Source organism: Antechinus flavipes, chromosome 3, assembly GCF_016432865.1.
Source record: "Antechinus flavipes isolate AdamAnt ecotype Samford, QLD, Australia chromosome 3, AdamAnt_v2, whole genome shotgun sequence".
Classification (NCBI taxonomy): Eukaryota; Metazoa; Chordata; class Mammalia; order Dasyuromorphia; family Dasyuridae; genus Antechinus; species Antechinus flavipes.
Window position 1 is genome coordinate 380,522,694 of NC_067400.1, and position 19,019 is coordinate 380,541,712.

A 19,019-nucleotide genomic window follows, 5' to 3' on the forward strand; every position below is an offset into this window, starting at 1 on the left:
CAGGTCTGTGGGGGTGTGGGAAGCTCCCTGCGGTTAAATGCTCCCTTCCCCTCACAATTCCCCATCCTCCCACTGTGGCTACCACCCTTCTTCAGAGCCTTTGACCATAAATGGTCATCAGGTGGAAGCTGCAGGATTGCCAGAAGAAGGAGCTTGACAAAACTTGCATTTAAGTTGGCTTTCTTTAAACAAATGCAGAGCAGCCCATGTTTGGACTGCAAGACCAGGGACCTTGCTATCAGCCCTAGTGGAGAGTGTCAGGCATACGGACCAAGTCTATTAGCCATACTTGGCTTGTCCAAGTATGGCTAATACAAGGGCAATACAAAGTTGCAAGGGCCCTGAGATCCCAGAAGTCTGGAAAAGTTTCCCATAATAACTGCTTCTAAGGGACAGCTGAGATTTGGGTTTTAGACTTTTTTTAAAAAAAATTTTAAATAACTTTTTATTGATAGGACGCATGCCAGGGTAATTTTTTACAGCATTATCCCTTGCATTCACTTCTGTTCCGATTTTTCCCCTCCCTCCTTCCACCCCTTCCCCCAGATGGCAAGAGTCCTTTACATGTTGAATGGGTTGCAGTATATCCTAGATATAATATATGTGTGCAGAACTGAACAGTTTTCTTGTTGCAGAGGGAGAATTGAATTCAGAAGGTATAAATAACCCGGGAAGAAAAACAAGAATGCAAGCAAGCAGTTTATATTCATTTCCCAGTGTTCTTTCTCTGGGTGTAGCTGCTTCTGTCCATCTTTGATCAATTAAGACTCTCTTTATCGAAGAGATCCACTTCCATCAGAATACATCCTCAAACAGTATCATTGTTGAGGTATATAATGATCTCCTGGTTCTGCTCATTTCACTCAGCATCAGTTCATGTAAGTCTCGCCAGTCCTCCCTGTATTCATCCTGCTGGTCGTTCCTTACAGAACAATAATATTCCATAACATTCATATACCACAATTTACTCAACCATTCTCCAATTGATGGGCATCCTTTCATTTTCCAGCTTCTAGCCACTACAAACAGGGCTGCCATTTTTTTTTTTAGACTTAAGTTGATTCGTTCAGGGACAGGGAATGGTTTGGAGGTAAAAGAGTGCTTGACTACTCTCCTCAATAGGGGCTTGCCATCTGATAGCATCTAGCTCAGCTCCATGAAATTCAGCAAAGAGTAACTGACAGACTAACCAGTTTAGTAAACAATAAGCTTATTCTATAAATAGATAAAGATAATAAATTACTAAGGGAAGCAAGAGAAGATTGATAGTCTGTTTTTCCTAAAAAATTGTTGAAAATGTATCAACAGTCTTTCTTCTTCCTACATTAATTTCCTTCCCTGATTGGGCAAAGAAGTAGACTCTCAGTCAGTGTTGTACTCAACTTATATACACTGTGCCTTGTATAGGTGAAGTACTTAATAGATAACTTGCTGAATAAGTGAACGAATTATTCAATGGGCCATCATTTTCAGTTCTATATGTCTTTTGAGGGGTATGTTTTATGTCTTTTTTTTTTCTTGTGTTCACTTGATCTCTTCCATTGGCCAATAATTGACTACAAGCACAGAAATGTGTCCCTTCCTTCTACTACAATCCTCTTCCAATCTCCCATAGCACTCATTACAGGCCTTTTTGAATAGGCAAGGGCCATCCATTCATCCTGACCTATGTCTTGCTATTGGACTCAGAAGACTTTGCACAACCCTGCCTTACACAATTCACTTGAAAGTCAAAATGTTACTCTTCTGATGTCATTGTTCCTCTTTGAGAACTGAAGATGAACAACACGGTTGAATAGAATGTACCGGGATTAGTGAATGGGGTGATATTTTTGCATTAAAAACATCATTGAGTGTTTTGAATGGCAGGTAAACTATTCTGCCAAATTGTCCAATATTATCGAGTTCAAGTGACATTTTTCTATTTGACATTTCAACTGATCATGGTTTTTAGTTCCTTGTATTTTTCCCGCTGGGACTCTGAACTTGGTCTTATGTCCTGGGCATGATTGTCGACTCTCATCACCTTTCCCTGGTGTCAGTTCTTAGAATACACTCTTCAAGCTGACCCTTTCCCAGACAGAATTCCCTTTACATTGGACAAGGATTGGACTCAGTACAGATTATGTCACCAACATGCTCACTAGGGTCACACAGCTAGTAAGTATCTGAGGCAGGATCTGAGATAGTCTTGACTCCATTTACTACTTAGCTAGCTTAATATGAGGTATTGAGGAATGTGTCTTTAGGAGTATTCTTCAAATTCCAGCTTCTTAAATTGTGGTTTGCAACCACACATGGGGTCTTATAATTGAATGTGGGGATCATGAAATTATGATTTCTTATCAGTAAATATTTAATTTGTATCCCCCATCTTATATACCTATATACCCAGGGTCACCAAAAAATTTCTCAGATGAAAATTTAAGAAGCCCTGTAATCTAAATTACCTTAAATTGGTTAAGTCCAGCATTTCCTCTGTATCTTCTTATGCCTTCTTGATTTCTAGGTAGAGAAGAATCCATTTTCCTTTGCCTTTGAAAAATAACTCCATGTTAGGCTGGTGTTAGGGAAAGGAAAATAGGGTTGGGATTTGCTTAAAATTGCATGGCTTGATGAGCTAAGTGCTGACCTCAGACATTATACAAACCATGCATAACATGACTGTGGGGCTGCTTTCTTAATATCTCCCATGGCCTATAGTGGTTTGAATAACTTTTCTGTCTTGGGTGGTCTGGATTACTAACTGCTTCAGTAAACTCTTCATGGGGGATGGCTACTGGAATATAGTGATTGGTCTCTATTCTCCCAGATTCCTTGCTACTTATAAGTCAAATATTTTGAGGAATGCTTTGAGGAAAGGCATTAATTCTTTTAAATTATGCAGTACTTTTATGCATGTAATCAGGCCAGCAGTGGACTACCAGTTGGGGGTGGCTGCATGAAGTGGGGAAAGAATACTAGCCAAATTCAGAAAAAGAGACAAACTGCTATCTCAACATGAAGAGCGTCTAAAAAACTGCTTCAGCATCTAGGAGGAAGGCCCCTGAAACCCAGGGGTCAGGCTTCTTACTAATTTATTTTGTGTTTGGGGGCAGGATTGGAGGTAGGGGAGAAAGATGGGGGAATGATCTCAGAAGTTGTGAAGTAGGACAGCCTTTGTTTACCACAGGACAGGTCAATTTAGGAAGCCAGCATTTGTTTCCAGTAGTCCTAATGAGGACACCAATTTTCATTAGACTGTGAGCTCCTTGAAAACAGGGTCTTTTTTTTTGTCTTTGTATTCCTAGAATTTAGCACAGTGTCCACACTTGTTTTTTGGTTATTTGGTCATGTCTAAAACTCCCTAGAATGTAATGTCCATGGGGTTTTTGTGGTGAAGATTCTGGAGTGGTTTGCCATTTCCTTCTCCAGTGGATTAAGGCAACCAGGGTTAAGTGACTTGTCCAGAGACACAGAGCTAGTAGATAGATGTCTGATTCCTGGCCTGGCTCCCATCCACTGAGCCATCCAGCTATCTCTTATATAGTAGATGTATAATTAAATGCTTATTGACTGCTTTTTTTTAAAATTACATTTTATTTTTTTCAAAGAACAAAAAATTGATTTTTTTTCTTCTTCCAACTACCTTACCATTGGAGGAAAAAAGAAAAACAAAGACCTTGTATACAAATATGCCTAGTCAAGTCAAAGCAAATTTCTGTATCGACCATATTCAAACAATCTATGTCACTCTGTACGCTGATATCCTGAGTCTGTCACCTTTCTGGCAGGGAGTGGGTAGCATGTCTCATCATTCCTCTAAAATCATGGTTGTTCATTACATTGTTCAGAGTTCTTAAGTCTTTCATAATTTTTTTCTCTAATAGTATTGTTTTTGAATAAATTATTCTCCTGGTTCTGCTTACTTTACTCATCAGTTTATGCAAGTCTTACCAGGTTTCACTGAAACTGTCCATTTCATCATTGTGACAAAATAGCATTCCATTACATCCACATACTATAATTTGTTCTGTCATGCCCCAGTTGAAGGACATACTGTAATTCGACTTTAACATAGTGATGTCATTTTGTTCCTTTTCAAGAACAAAGGACAACCACCAACCAACTGAACATCCCTTTGGTTTCCAGTTCTTTTCTACTACAAAAAGATTCGACCTTTTCTCCAGCTCTGAGGCTGTTGTGTAGCCACATTATGAAATTAGGGAGAAGACAGAATAAGCTGTACTTTGTATGGCACAGACGTATATTATCGATTAGTCAGGAGAGCAAGAGAGGCAGGTGGGACCTATTGGCAGCAGAACTGAATCAAATCAATATTGACATTTAAACTATAAATGAAATATATAATACCGAGCAACAAAAACATTAGGCAATCTGGAAAAAACATCCAGATAATTAATATTCTTTAGAGCAGGGCTGCTTTGCTACAACAAATCTTACCTGGTTCTCTTGCTGCAATCTCCTATCAATATACTCTGTTTATGGGGTAGTTTAGGAGCATTAGCTCAGAGGCCTGGGTCCTCCATGCTTGTATCTTTTGCTAACAGGCAGCTTTAAAAAGAGGCTGATGTCCTCATTGGGATCCCTGGCAGCAAGCACTGCCTTCTTGCGTCCATGATTCAACTGTCGTATTTCCTTTACTGTGATAACACAAAGAAATCTTACTATTCAACATAAGGAGAAAAACCACTGGGAACATAAGCCCCAACAAAAGTGTTGCTCTGCTGTAATAGGGTGCTGTCCCTAGCCTCTCCAAGGACTAACTGACTCGGTGCTCAATGATGAGAGCCAGTCTCCAAACACTAGTAGTGGGAGTTCCTCATTATGCATCCTCAAGGAAGGCAGCTCTAATGTGGGAGAGGAGCAGGAAGGACTTCTTTAGGTGTTGGCTCTCCATACTCTTTTTCATTAGGCTTGAATCAATCAATCAATCAACATTTATTAAGCTCTTACAAAGTGTCAGGCACTATGCACGTATTGGGGATATGAAAAGAGATAAAAGATGTTCCTGCTTAAAAGGAGATTGACAATGCTAATTTCTCCACACTTCATTATATTTGGGCCAGCTATCTGATTTTTCTGGTCCTCAGTTTCCAGTAAAATGAAGTGATTAGATGAACTTCCATTTCATTCCTCGTGCCTAAAATACATTGTCTTTTCATGTCTCCACCTTTTATTCCTTCAAGGCACAGTTGAGCTGCCAGCATCTCCAGACAGAAGTGACCCCTCCCTTTAGTGGTTTAGTTGACTCCTCCCTATAGTTTGTTAAATTTTCAGTGTGAGTATTTATTTACATCTCAGAAATCAGCAAAGGATAAAAATAATTTATTGTTTTATTGATTTCTAGACTTAAGAAAGTGTTGAAGAAAATATTAAAAATGCAAATTAAACTTTTTTTTCTATTTTAAATTTTTATTTAATAATTACTTTATATTGACAGAATCCATGCCAGGGTAATTTTTTTACAACATTATCCCTTGCACTCATTTCTGTTCCAATTTTTCCCCTCCCTCCCTCTACCCCCTCCCCTAGATGGCAAGCAGTCCTATATATGTTGGATATGTTGCAGTATCCTAGATACAATATATGTTTGCAGAACCGAACAGTTCTCTTGTTGCACAGGGAGAATTGGATTCAGAAGGTGTAAATAACCCGGGAAGAAAAACAAAAATGTAGATAGTTCACATTCGTTTCCCAGTGTTCTTTCTTTGGGTGTAGCTGCTTTTGTCCGTCATTTATCAATTGAAACTCAGGTCTCTTTGTCAAAGAAATCCACTTCCATCAAAATATGTCCTCATACAATATCATTGTTGAAGTGTATAATGATCTCCTAGTTCTGCTCATTTCACTTAGCATCAGTTCATGTAAGTCTCGCCAGTCCTCTCTGTATTCATCCTGCTGGTCATTTCTTACAGAACAATAATATTCCATAACATTCATATACCACAATTTACCCAGCCATTCTCCAATTGATGGGCATCCATTCATTTTCCAGTTTCTAGCCACTACAAATAGGGCTGCTACAAACATTTTGGCACATACAGGTCCTTTCCCTTCTTTAGTATTTCTTTGGGATATAAGCCCAATAGAAACACTGCTGAGTCAAAGGGTATGCACAATTTGATAACTTTTTGGGCATAATTCCAGATTGCTCTCCAGAATGGTTGGATTCGTTCACAACTCCACCAACAATGCATTAGTGTCCCAGTTTTCCCGCATCTCCTCCAACATTCATCATTATTTTTTCCTGTCATCTTAGCCAATCTGACAGGTGTGTACTGGTATCTCAGAGTTGTCTTAATTTAATGCAAATTAAACTTAAAACTATTTTGTGCATTTTTATTTTGTTGTTTCTGACACGAATTCCACTTGGAGTTTTTCTTGACAGAAATAATAAAGTTGTTTGCCATTTCTTTCTCTAGCTCATTTGGTAAGTGTTTGAGGCTAGATTTGAAATCAGGAAGAATAGTCTTTCTGATTTTAGGCCCAGCACTCCATCCACTGTGCCACCCAGCTGTCTTTTTGTGTATCCTTTTATTTATTTATCTATTCATTCATTCATTCATTCACTGATTTATTTAACTATCTATCTTTATTCATTCATTCATTCATTTATTCATCCATCCATCCATCCACTCATTCTTCCCTCCATCCATCCATTTATTTATTTATTTTTGGAAAGTCAATTATTAAATGTTTACCAATACACACACTCCTTGAATCTTCTTGAGTCTCCCTCCTTGAATCTCTCTTGTTAAATTATTTGATGTTTCATATACATTCAATCATGTTCTAAATCTCTAATTGAAAACTTTTAATTTCCTAATTTAATTTTCTATTTTTGATTAAAGGTATTTGTATGTGTTTCATCCCCTTGACTAGATTTTAAATTCTTTGAGGACAGGGACTGGGTTGTTTTTTCACCTGTGTTTTATTGGCCTCTAAGTCATGAAAATATGGTATAGAGGAAAGAGCACTGATTTTAGAATATGAAGACCTGGATTCAGATCTAGTTTCTTTTGCTTAACACCCATGTGATTCTGGGGTCAAAATCATTTACCTTTTCTATACCTCAATTTCCTCACCTATAAAATAAGGATCTTAGATTCAATGGCCTCTGAGATCTCTTTCAGCTCCAGATCTATGATTCTGTGACCATAATAGATGCTTAATATTGATAGAAATAAGTTGAGCTGTGATTTTGATGGGGAAGGTGATAAAAGACAAAAAAGTCAGTAACTTGCAGGTCCAAAGGCCTCATATACTTGTGTGTACACATACGTTCACAGGTGACAGTCCTTCTCTATTCCAATTACTGATCTTCCTGGCTATTTTTGTCACAGTTAAAAATCCCAAGTCCTATAGGAAGAGTTCCCCAGCCCCTCTTAATTCCATTGTCTTCCTTCTGTTAATTATTTCCTATTTGTCCTGTATGATTTATTGGTTTGTCATTTTTAGTCACGTTAAACTCTTTGGGGTTTTCTTGGCAAACATATTGAAGTGGTTTGCCATATTATTTTTACAAATGAGGCAAACAGGGTTAAGTGGCTTGTGTATGGTCACCTAACTATTGAATGTCTGAGGTTAGATTTGAGCTTAGAAAGATAAATCTATCTGACTTCAGGCCCAGCTTTTCACCCACCATATCACCTCCATGTATAGTTTTATTGATATATATTTGTTAGCATGTTGCTGTTTCCCATTAAAATATAAGTTCCTTGGAGTGGAGGAATATATTTGCCTTTTTTTTTTTTTTTGTATTCCTAGTGCTTGGCATAGTGTCAAGCTCTTAATAGGCACTTAATAAATATTGAATTGAAATGTAAATATTTACATGTAGATCTGTCTGTGCCTTTTTACATAATATAGATTTCTGTCCCATCATCATATATATAGACTATTACCATACATATATTTATGTATTTCAATATTCAGTCCTAATTGGGGACTATATATATCTTAATATCATAGCCCTATTCAGTATCTGTTTCTGGTGGGAAAAATAAAATAGATTGAAAAATCCTTATTGTCTCTGGAGCAGATGAATCTGCTTTGCTGGACCTTGCTTTCTATATGTATAAATGGTATATTGCATTGGTGATTTCTGGTAACCCCTTTCCAGCTCTGACATATTGAACTCAAAAGCTGCAATTCTCTCCATCTTTCTCAATCTAGGAAACAAGATGACTAATCAAGGAGACGTGAGCAGAGAAAGGACCATCTGGACTACACCACATTCTGTCCTAAATGTGATCCCTTTTTACATCTGGACATTATGAAAATATCTCTCAAAGTATTATATTTCACACGTGGGGCCAACAACAGGTCTCCTTGAGCTGTTTATGCTAAATATGGAAAAGAAAAATATTAGATCCTCTCACTTGCCATTTCCTGACACTTTGAGGAGAAAGATGTGTTTGGATTGTGTTGGTTGTGAAATAAGATGATGGGATATTAAGATTTCAAAAGTTTAGGGGCAGGGAGAAAGAATCCCTATATTGCACAATTGTTTGTTATTGCTCCCCCTCCTCTGGGTGGAAATTCAATCTGTAGCTTTTCAGCTTTGGTTGGATAAAGATGTATTTGATAATGTAATAAATACAGAGTTAGAGTTGCCAATTTGGGCGACTGAATTTAGTAATGGAAGTTGGAAGCCTTTGTATCCCACAGCTGCTATCTGGGATAGACGGCCAGGATCACAGAAAGGATCTTTGAAATTATCTAGTCCAACTTCTTCATTTTCAGATGAAGAAAGTGATACTTTCAGAGGGAAGTAGCCAAGAACAAGGAGAGCTCCAGAGGAGGATGCTTCTGAACTGGAGGCCTATTGCTCTGCATGAGGATACCTTCCCTCCATATTGACTGGATCCAAGGAATGGTTAAAGTTTATAGAATCTGAGACATATGAGACTAGAAAGACTCCTGAGAGATTGACTACTTCTCCCTCCCTCCGAGCCCTCCATCTCTATGCAGCAATGCAGACTCAAGAAGAATTGGCTGACCTATTCTTTAAAAAAAAAAATTCCAGGACTGCCTGGAAAAATACCAGATGTCCCAAAAGTCTCAGTGCAATTATGAAGCTTAAAACAGCACTGAGACTTTTGGGACACCCTGTGTCATTTTACATCCTGAATCTATTACTTCTCTATCACCAGCATATTTCAGCATAACTTCTCTGAACTTAGGTCATTGCTTTGGGTCTGAAGTATTCTTCAGATAAAAACATAATTATTTGGCTCTTTCAATATAAAAAAAAATTAAGTTTCTGAAGGAGCATTTGCCTTGTAGCAGATGTGGAAGCATTCCTTTTCCAAGGAGGGAGGGAAATCTATTCATTCTCTCTTTCACACCTTTGACCATGTCATTTGTCTAATGAACTGTTCTGCTCATGTTATTCCTCATCTTACGGTATCTATTTGCCTCAAAATATTTCACAGGTTCACAGTCCACCAAATAAAGTATATCTTTCTGATCCTGGCATTCCAGGCCTTCCACAATCTGATTTTCCTTTCCCATTCTCATTTCTCATTTTAAGATTCAATTTAGGTGTCACCTCCTACCTGAAGCCTTCCCAGACTCCACCAAGTGAAAATTGTTTCTCATTCTTTTAATTTTGCATCATCCTTTCTATAGACTTCTCTTCCACACTTATTTTTGTCTCCATTATATCAGTGCTATATGTAAACATATATTTCTTTTCTTTCTTTCTCCCCCCCCCCCTGCTCCCAATCATATTTGCACAGCTAGAAAATACTGGAGGCAGAATTTGAATTTAGGAAGATGAGTCTTCCTGATTCCAGGTCCTGCCCTCTATCTGAAGTGCCCAGGCGAGAGAAAAACAGGGCAGCCAAAATAATGAAGTTTTAAGAGCGTTTATTGCTAGCTAGTGACTGAACCCCAACACCAACACTGGAGGGGTCAGTAATGAGTGGCCTCAGGGCCATATATTTATAGAAAGAAGAGAGACACATCAAAATGTTTCTTGATACATTTGTCATAATAAAGGAATTTCTATTCTAAACAGGAGGCAAAAAGTTATCACTCTAAGGGGGTCATTCTCAGGCAACAGCAAGCAGCATTTCTTTAAGCTTATCAGGTTGTCAAGATCTCAAGACTCTCAGGACAGTACATTTGGGTTGTTAAAAAGAACTAGTATAAACTTCTAACTACAAAGATTTAGGATTATGTGCTTTTCCACTTCATATCCACTGTGCAATCTAGATGCCCATTTCTACTAATTAATAAATACTTATTGAATTGAAGTGAACTTAGAAGTGACTTGGATCGTTGTATTCTCTAGCCTGGTTGAACAGGTGATCTCATCTTGCTGGATTCTCTTTTCCTATTGCTTCCCATTTCTTTTCCCTCTTTTGACTCATTAACCAAAGCTAGAAAGCATTAACATCTAAGACTCATTAGCCAGCATTGACTGGTTTATCTCAGGAGACCCTGCCTCCCATGCCTGATTTTTTTCTGGGTACTTACAGCCCATATAAAATAGACATTAGACATTTCCCCTTGACTATTTATAACAGTGTGAAAAACATCATCGGGATGGAATATGCTAATGCTTCGTGCCCAGCATGATAAAAATCTACCGTGCTGTGTAGGAAAATGAAGTGCTTCCGACAGAGCAGGACTGCCCTTCCCAGACTCCCAGAGCATGAGGGAAGGAGGGCTCAGAGAATCATAGTATGGAAAGTATGACAGAAGTCATCTACTCCTCCTTTTATAGATGAAGAAACTGAGCTTTGAAGATTATAGATTATAGTTATAGATAGGAAGTGACAGAGCTAGGATTCTAGTCTAGGTCCTCTGATTACAAATCTCAGATTCTTTAAACTGATCCTGCCTCTAGCCAAGAAAGCCCTTTGCCCTCATTAGAAAAACAGTATCTGTTCATTTCTCAAAAGTCTCCAGAAAAGGAAATTCCAAAACCTCTCTTGATTACATAGTCTAGTCTTTTAAAATTTCTTGCAACTATTGATTGCACACTTATAATCTATATAAAATTGCCTTCTCAAAGAGTGAGGAGGAGAAGCCAGAAAGGAGAAAATTTGGATCTCAAAATTAAAAAAAAATAACAAGTTTTAAATAATTATTTTAAAAATAAAAGATTAAAAATTAAGAAAATGTTGTCCACTTGGTATATTCAGTTTCTCTGTATTTAACCTAAATCTTTACTGCTGTATATTTATATAATGCTTTTACTTATATGTGCTGCCCCAGTGTTTCCTTTCTTCTTTTAATAGCTCAGTGAAATAGGTATTTAACATGTAATTAGTCTTATTTTGCAGATAAAGAAATCAACAAAGGGAAGTGAGTGATTTTACCAATTTACACAGCCAGGAAATTGGGAGAGCTGGGACCCAAATCCGGGGCCACATACAGACACAGACACATACACCCACACTGGTCTGGATCAAAAACTCTCTGTAACTCAGTTTTAAATAGTCCTTCTTTACCTTGGTACCTTCCATCTTTAGATTACCTTTAATCTCCCCTATGTACATAGCTCATTTGCATGTTGTCTCCCTCCAGGGACTGGTTTTTTTGGGTGTTTTGGGGGGTTCTTTTTTATTTCAAAATACAGTCCTTGACATGCAGTGGTGCTAATAAATGCTAGATGGCTTACAAAGGATAATGAGAAATTGAGTGACTAGTCTGTGATTTGTCATTCAATTATATTTGTGAGCCCCTCTGGGGTTTTCTTAGCAAAGATATTTGAGTGGTTTGCTATTTCCTTCTCCGGATTATTTTACAGGTGAAGACACTGAGTGCCTTTCCCAGAGTCACACAGCGAAGTAAGTGTCTGAGGCTGCATTTGAATTCAGATCTTCCTGACTCTAGGGCTGAAGCTCTGTGCACTATGTCACCCTACCTGTCCATGGCTACAGAACTGATTTTTGGCAAATAGGACTTAGACTGAAGTCTTCTTGATTATTCATCCCACCGAATTGCCTCATTATTAGCATTAATATGAATAATTATTTATACAAGTTATCTCAAAAGACTTACAATTTTAAGCTGTTAAGACTGAAAATAACACTAAGACTTTTAGGACAAAATACATTACATGCATTATCTCATTTGATTCCTATAACCACCATCCTCAGATGAGGGAGGAACTGTAGTTATCATTATCTTCATTTTACAGATCAAAAAGCTGACTGAGAATTATTCCTTGTCCAGGATCATGTAGCTAGTGAGAGCCGGGGGAAAAGTTTAATACTGGGTCTGTTGGATTCCCATGCTTTTTTCCATACAAGCCAGTTTTCCATTGTATTGCCATGGTTGTTTAACTGGGAAAGGAGAAAACTAAAGGAAGACATTAAAATTATTTTCAAGTATTTCAAGAGCTATCACATTGGAGAAATATTAGAGGCTTATTTTGTGTAGCTTGCATGGACAGAAATAGAATCAATGTATAGAGATTAACGCAAGACCGATTCTGGTTTGTGGGTGCTTACAGTAATTACTTAAAATGTTCAGCAATGAAACAGGCTACCTTGAGAGATATGGAATGGAACGCTTCATTCAAGCAGGGGGATTTTGTGAGGTTAAAATGAAGACATGGGCCCACAGGGAACAGCAATGGTGGTGAAGGGGATGGTCAGGGGGCATGGTGGCTACATTTCAGGGTAGGTGACAGAACATTTGTCTAGTGACAGAATGTCAAAACCCTTGAAGAAGAAATTCCTTGTTACAATCAGAGTAAACTTGCTTTCTTGGAGAAAGGCCAGCCTGGAGGGACTACAGCACTGGAATTTCTGTGCAACTTAGGGAGCAACAATATATATGTACATATATAGATATAGGTATATGTTTATATGCATATATATATCCATACATACATGTATACACACACTGTGGAGTGCATTGTCCTAACATTTTAATTTATAAAAGTCAAACTATATCCCATTTATTTTTAAAAAAGAAAGAACAATTTAAACAGTGTGGGTGATCTTTCCATCATTTTACTCAGTGAGGGTTCATTCTCTTCGGAGAACATGAGGTGAAGGATGTGGAGATGCTGTTCTCTTAGCTGGTCTAAGATTACAGAAAATCCTCTTCTTCTTACCCAGAGGGAGCCTATTCCATCTGCTTAGGCTGGTAGAGCTAATGAGGACAACCAGCTTGAACTGACCAGAATTCCTGGTCAATTAGGGGGCTTCATCTTTTGACTCACAATTAAGCAGGAAGAAGAAACAGTTATATGATAGTGTGATTATCACCCTTTGATAAAATTACACTTGTGTGAAGTTAGGGGCACTTTCTCCCTGATCATCAATTTTCTTTCCAATTAAGGTTTTATCTATTTTTGTTTTCTTCTTTTTTCAGGGAAGTCCAGGCTTCTCCTTTTCAACTTAGTGGGGTGATAAGAAAAATTAAATTTACAATCAATTGTTTTTATAGTTACCATCCCACATCCATATGCTCTCTGTAGATTGTCTTCTTTTAAAGATTGCCTAGCTGAGACGATTTTTAACTAAACTATGGATGGAAGCATTACAAAAGACACATTTTTTGGTTATGCTTATTATATAAATTTTTGTTTTATAAATTTGTCATCTAGAATTGTTACATAAAATTGAAGTATTTGCATGAACAAAATCAATGCAACTAGCTGTCAGTGAGAGAAAAAAAATCTTTGAATCAAATATGTCTGATAAGGGCCTGATATTCAAAGTATGGAGGAAAGTATATATTTAATAAAAATATATAAAACCAAAAAAAATAGTCATTCCAGAATGGATATGAACAAACACTTCTCAAAACTCTTTAAAATTATTAACAACCATATGACAGATTACTCTAGGTCATTAATAAAAAGAAAAATGCAAAAATACCAAAAAAAAAATTTAAAATCACTCTGGGGTTTCATGGCACATCCAAAACATTGAAAAAGGTGAAAAAATATGGGAATGCAGTAGTTATTGTTAGAAAAGTTCTGTAAAAACAGTCATACTACTATATAGCTGGTGGAATTGGGACTACCGCCAACCATTTTGTAAAGAAATTTCATATGAGACTTAGAAAGGCTCTAGAGAATCCATATCCTTTGAACTAGAGATCTCATCATTAAACAGAGACCTCAAGGAGGTCAAAGATAGAAAGACAGATCCCATATGCACAAAAGCAATTACAGTAGCATGTTTTTTGATAGCAAAAGACTGGAAACAAAATAGATATTCATTGACTGGGGAATGGCTAAACAAATTGTGGTATAGTAATGTAATAGAATATTATGACCCTTAAGAAATGACTATTATGAAGAATATAGATATGCATAAGGGAGAGAAAGGAAAAAAAACCCAAACATTTATATAGTATCCACTACATGCCAGGAACTGTGTTAAGTACTTTACAAATATTATTTCATTTGATCCTCACAAAACTCTGGAAGTTGGTGCTATCGTTATCCTCATTTTTCAGCTGAGGAAACTGAGGCTATCAAAGGTTTAAATGACTTGATGAGGTTCACAAAGTGTTAAAGGTTGAATTTATACTTAGGTCTTCCTATTCCCATACTCACTATTCTATTGCACTACTTACACAGAACATGAGTTCTATGAACTCGTGAAATTAAATCAGCAGAACCAGAAAAACTATAATGATTACAAAAATATAAATGAAAACAACAATAAAAAAATGAAACTATGTTGGGTGATTATAATAATTGGACTTATAATAATCAAATATGGCCCAAGAAGATAGGGGAAAAGGTGTTTTAATTTCTTCTCTGTGGAGATGGGTTGCTATGGGTGCAGATCATTACATATAGTCAGATTTAATTTGTGTGTTGCTTTGTTTTGCTAAGCTGTTCCTTCTCTTCTTTTGGTTATTTATTCTTTGTAGTAACAGATGGAGGAAGGTCAAGATATATGTCTGGAAATGAAGTTGATGTAGAAACAAAAGATAGCAATCAAATTTATTTTTAAAATAAAGAGAACATAGGAATTTTCTAGTAACAACTCCTAAAAAATTCTATTATGCATTACTTTCTATAATTCTATTATACTTTTAAGGAATTTTCAAAAGCAGTTGTGACTGTGTTTTTTATCTTTACATGTTGACTTTATTTTAAAACATATTTTATTTATATTTTTAGGTTTTATTACATGTTAAAAAGAATTTAACTCCTGAGTAAGATGGGATTTCATTGTGGTAAAAGAGCACAGAACAGGGAATCCAGCCAGAAACTTCAATCAATCAATCAATTATGAGGTAAGTGCTTTGAAAATCCCTTAATTTGAGTTGACAGAAGTTTCCTTGGGACACAGGGGACATACACTTACAAACTATTTTTGGAGTCATGTAGGTTACAACATCTCTGTGCTGAGCTATAAGAGTAAAAACTCAAAGAGATTTGCTCTGCTCTTGATGGCTATAGCAGTCTAAGTGGGTACCTAAGGTGAAAGAGATTGTGGGTCATCTTTGGCCATATCCTCTAGGGAACAGGAATCACCCAGCATTAGACAGATCACCTAGAAAACGCTGAACAGAAGCCATTTATAATGGGCCTGCGCAGAGATTAACAAAGAACTTGCAGATTTAACAATATCTGGCAATTTAGAACTCTAGAGCAAAGAAAATCATTAATTAGCCTAATCCAAGTCTTGGATCTTGATGAACTTTTTCAGTCATAAGGATATATCTCTCCTTCCTCACCTTCCACAGTACTGGGTAACACTGTCCCCCCAGTCCAGCCCAACCCAGCCCTCCCACACACATATCACTTGGAGAAACTGTTTTGTATGGCTTTTTAATTGTTTTAAGGGTCTCCTATTCCTCCTATGCTGGGAACTCATTTTTGAGGGAGTGGGGGTGGGTGGAAAGGCAGTCAGGGTTAAGTGACTTGCTCAGTCCTACAGCTAGTTCATGTCTGAGGCTGGATTTGCATTCAGGTCCTCCTGACTTTAGGGCCAGTGCTCTATCTACTTGTGCTGTTCCCACCCCCAACTTATTAATGAAGTCCCAATGGCATTGAATGCAGTTGGAGGATAGCCAAAGGCAAGACAAATTTCTGCCTTCCTGGAACTTATATTGTAGGGTATGACACATTCAGAAATAACTAGTGCTGTACCTTATTACGATATTATTTCCTCAGTCTTATGTATAATATTATTGCTGCATCTTATTCATCTTTGCATTATTTGGCCTATCACAGTGCTTTGCTTATTGTCAAGTTTAATATGTAATTCATGAACTGAACTGAAGACAACATTTGCCTTATAGATTTTTTTTTAATCTCATAATGGCAGGTAAGCTCCTTGCTAGGCACAGGATGCTCTGAATGAAATGAATGCATTTCACACCTTCATGTGAAGTTTACAAGCCTTTTTTCCCTATTCATTGTACAACTAATTAGGTCCTAAGCTTTGAGATGCTAGGAAATGAATTTATGAACAGAAAGCATTTGTAAATCCTCTGTCAGAAAGACCTCTTCTTACCTGGAGATTCAGTTCATTCCCAAGAATCAGAATGAATTTAATAAGGCCCCCTGCAGATGCTGAAATTCCTCTAATCCTGTCATTTAAACTTTTTTCTCTCTCTGTGCCTTCCTCTCCTCCAGCTTCATCACTCCAATATATCAGACAAGAACCTCTCAGAGCCTTGCTGCCAGCCATCTATTAGGGGTGGGAAGTCTGTGAATGTAGCAGAACTGTGGCTTTGTTCTGGCAAGCCAAGATTGCTGCTCTCTGTGGTTCCAGAAAGATGAAATTTCTTTTCTTTCTCAGTCCTTTTTTTATCTCAGAATTTCACAGCCCTATAGTATAACCACAAACAGACAAAGGGAAAGAAATCCTGAAGCCTTTCAAAAGAATGGGGGGATAGCTAATGTGAATCCATTGTCATTCAGGAGTAAACAGGGATCTGGTGGGGGAATGACATTTATATAACTTTTGGGTTTGCAAAGTACTTTAAATTTATTTAATTCTCATAACACCTCATGAATTAAATATCAGAGCTATTAAAATTTTCATTTTACAGATAAGTAAACTGAGAATCAGGGAAGTTGAGGCGTATATGAGATCAGTTAATAAATGTCCAAAGTGGCATTTGAATTCAGATCCTCTGGCTCCAAAGTCAATGATTTTTACTCTTTATGTTGTTGATATTCAGTTGTGTTTGACACTTTTTGTGATGCTGGTTTATGTACTATTCGCAGGGTTTTCTTATCAAAGATTCTGATGTTTTGCCATTTCCTTTTCTAGTGGATTGTAAAGCAAATAGAGATTAAGTGATTTGTCCAGGACATGGCTAGTTCAATTTTGAACTCATCTCTTCCTGTCTCCAAATCTATCACTCTGTGCACTGAGTCACTTAGCTTCCTCTTTTCCCTGTACAGCTGATCCTTTTCATGAATAAACAAGCGTGTTGTAGTAGAATGAACACTGACCCTAGAGTTGGAGAAAAGGCACTTAATCTTTCTAACTCCAAGTTCCTCGTTTTTGAAATAAGGGGACTGGAATACATGACTTCTAAGATACCTTTCACCTTTAAATCTATGAGCCACGAGCTTCCTCCCTGGAAAGCACTGTAAAATTAATACAAATTTTATTAGCATCTCAAATAGTGGAATCTCTTTGGGAAAAGACAGGCTGGTAAATCGTGGTTCTCTGTCTGCAAGGTTGGGTTAAGGTGATATAACTGAGACCTTGGAGTAAGTCTGTGACATGCTGGATTAGAAGCCAAATTCCATGTTTGTGGCAGCCCTGTTTGTAGTGGCTAGAAGCTGAAAAATGAAAGGATGCCCATCAATTGGAGAATAGTTGAGTAAATTGTGGTATACGAATGTTATGGAATATTATTGTTCTGTAAGAAATGACCAGCAGGATGAATACAGAGAGGACTGGCGATACTTACACGAACTGATGCTAAGTGAAGTGAGCAGAACCAGGAGATCATTATATACCTCAACAACGATACTGTTTGAGGATGTATTCTGATGGAAGTGGATCTCTTTGATAAAGAGAGCTAATTTAGTTTCAATTGATCAAGGATGGACAGAAGCAGCTACAACCAAAGAAAGAACACTGGGAAATGAATATAAACTGCTTGCATTTTTGTTTTTCTTTCCGGGTTATTTATACCTTCTGAATCCAATTCTCCCTGTGCAACAAGAGAACTGTTCGTTTCAGCGCACATATATTGTACCTGGGATATACTGTAACCTATTTAACATGTAAAGGACTGCTTGCCATCTCGGGGAAGGGGTGGAGGGAGAGAGGGGAAAAATCAGAACAGAAATGAGTGCAAGGGATAATGCTGTAAAAAATGACCCTGGCATGGGTTCTGTCAATAAAAAGTTATTTAAAAAAAAAAAAAAGAAGAAGCCAAATTCCAAACACCCTTGTCAGCTTCCTTGGGGAGGACTTGTGGGCTCCAAGTGTGTACTTAGCATTTCCGGGAGCAACACCAAAGGCTTAACCCTTTGTGCACTAGTCATCATTGTGTTTCAAGGTCAAGTCTGTGGGCCCTCTTGGGACTGTCGGCTGCAGTCTGGAGTCATCTTTAGTTTGGAAAGATCTGGGATGCAATTTCACAGTGTTTATGCACAAATCAGTAGGCTATCAGGGACTTTCTCCAGTTAAAGAGCAACAAATGTCAGTGAAACCATAAAGCTTCCAGAAAAGGTGAATACTGATAGAAAAGTATCTGGGATCTCATCCGTCCTCCAACACAGAAGTCTGAGGGTACATGAGACCCGTAGCGGCTAGGGCAAAAATGGGGGGGGGGGAGGAACTCTGAAGTTAGCATCAGCTTTGAGTTTGAACTTGACCGACAATTACAATCTGTGTGACTTTGGAAGTTGCTTAATCTCTTCTGAGCCTCAGTTTTCTCATTTGTAAAATGGGGGGCTTGAGTTTCTGAGGTTCCTTAAAGCTGCCAGTCTATGATTCTACGATGCTGATTTGAGTTTGAATGTGTTTGCCAGTTACTGTATATGTGATCCTGAACCTCTCAGCAGTAAAATAAAATTAGAATAGATGATCTTAAAGTTCCCTTAT

The 19,019-nt window shown here is 37.5% G+C and overlaps 1 protein-coding gene and 1 long non-coding RNA gene across 5 annotated transcripts in view; one reads left to right on the forward strand and one right to left on the reverse strand.

The window, feature by feature from the left end:
* The window catches only part of CLMP (CXADR like membrane protein), a 124,056-nt gene that overhangs the window by 82,415 nt on the left and 22,622 nt on the right, over nucleotides 1–19,019 (reverse strand). The window lies entirely within an intron of this gene.
* The window catches only part of LOC127554406 (uncharacterized), a 112,481-nt gene that overhangs the window by 50,124 nt on the left and 43,338 nt on the right, over nucleotides 1–19,019 (forward strand). The window contains exons 1-3 of one of the 3 annotated variants that reach the window (XR_007951977.1): nucleotides 5,402–11,807; nucleotides 15,116–15,231; nucleotides 16,580–18,343. This is a non-coding gene — a long non-coding RNA (uncharacterized LOC127554406). Of the gene's footprint in view, nucleotides 1–5,401; nucleotides 11,808–15,115; nucleotides 15,232–16,579; nucleotides 18,344–19,019 lie in introns of those variants that run through there. The other 2 variants (XR_007951976.1, XR_007951978.1) reach the window with 2 other exon arrangements.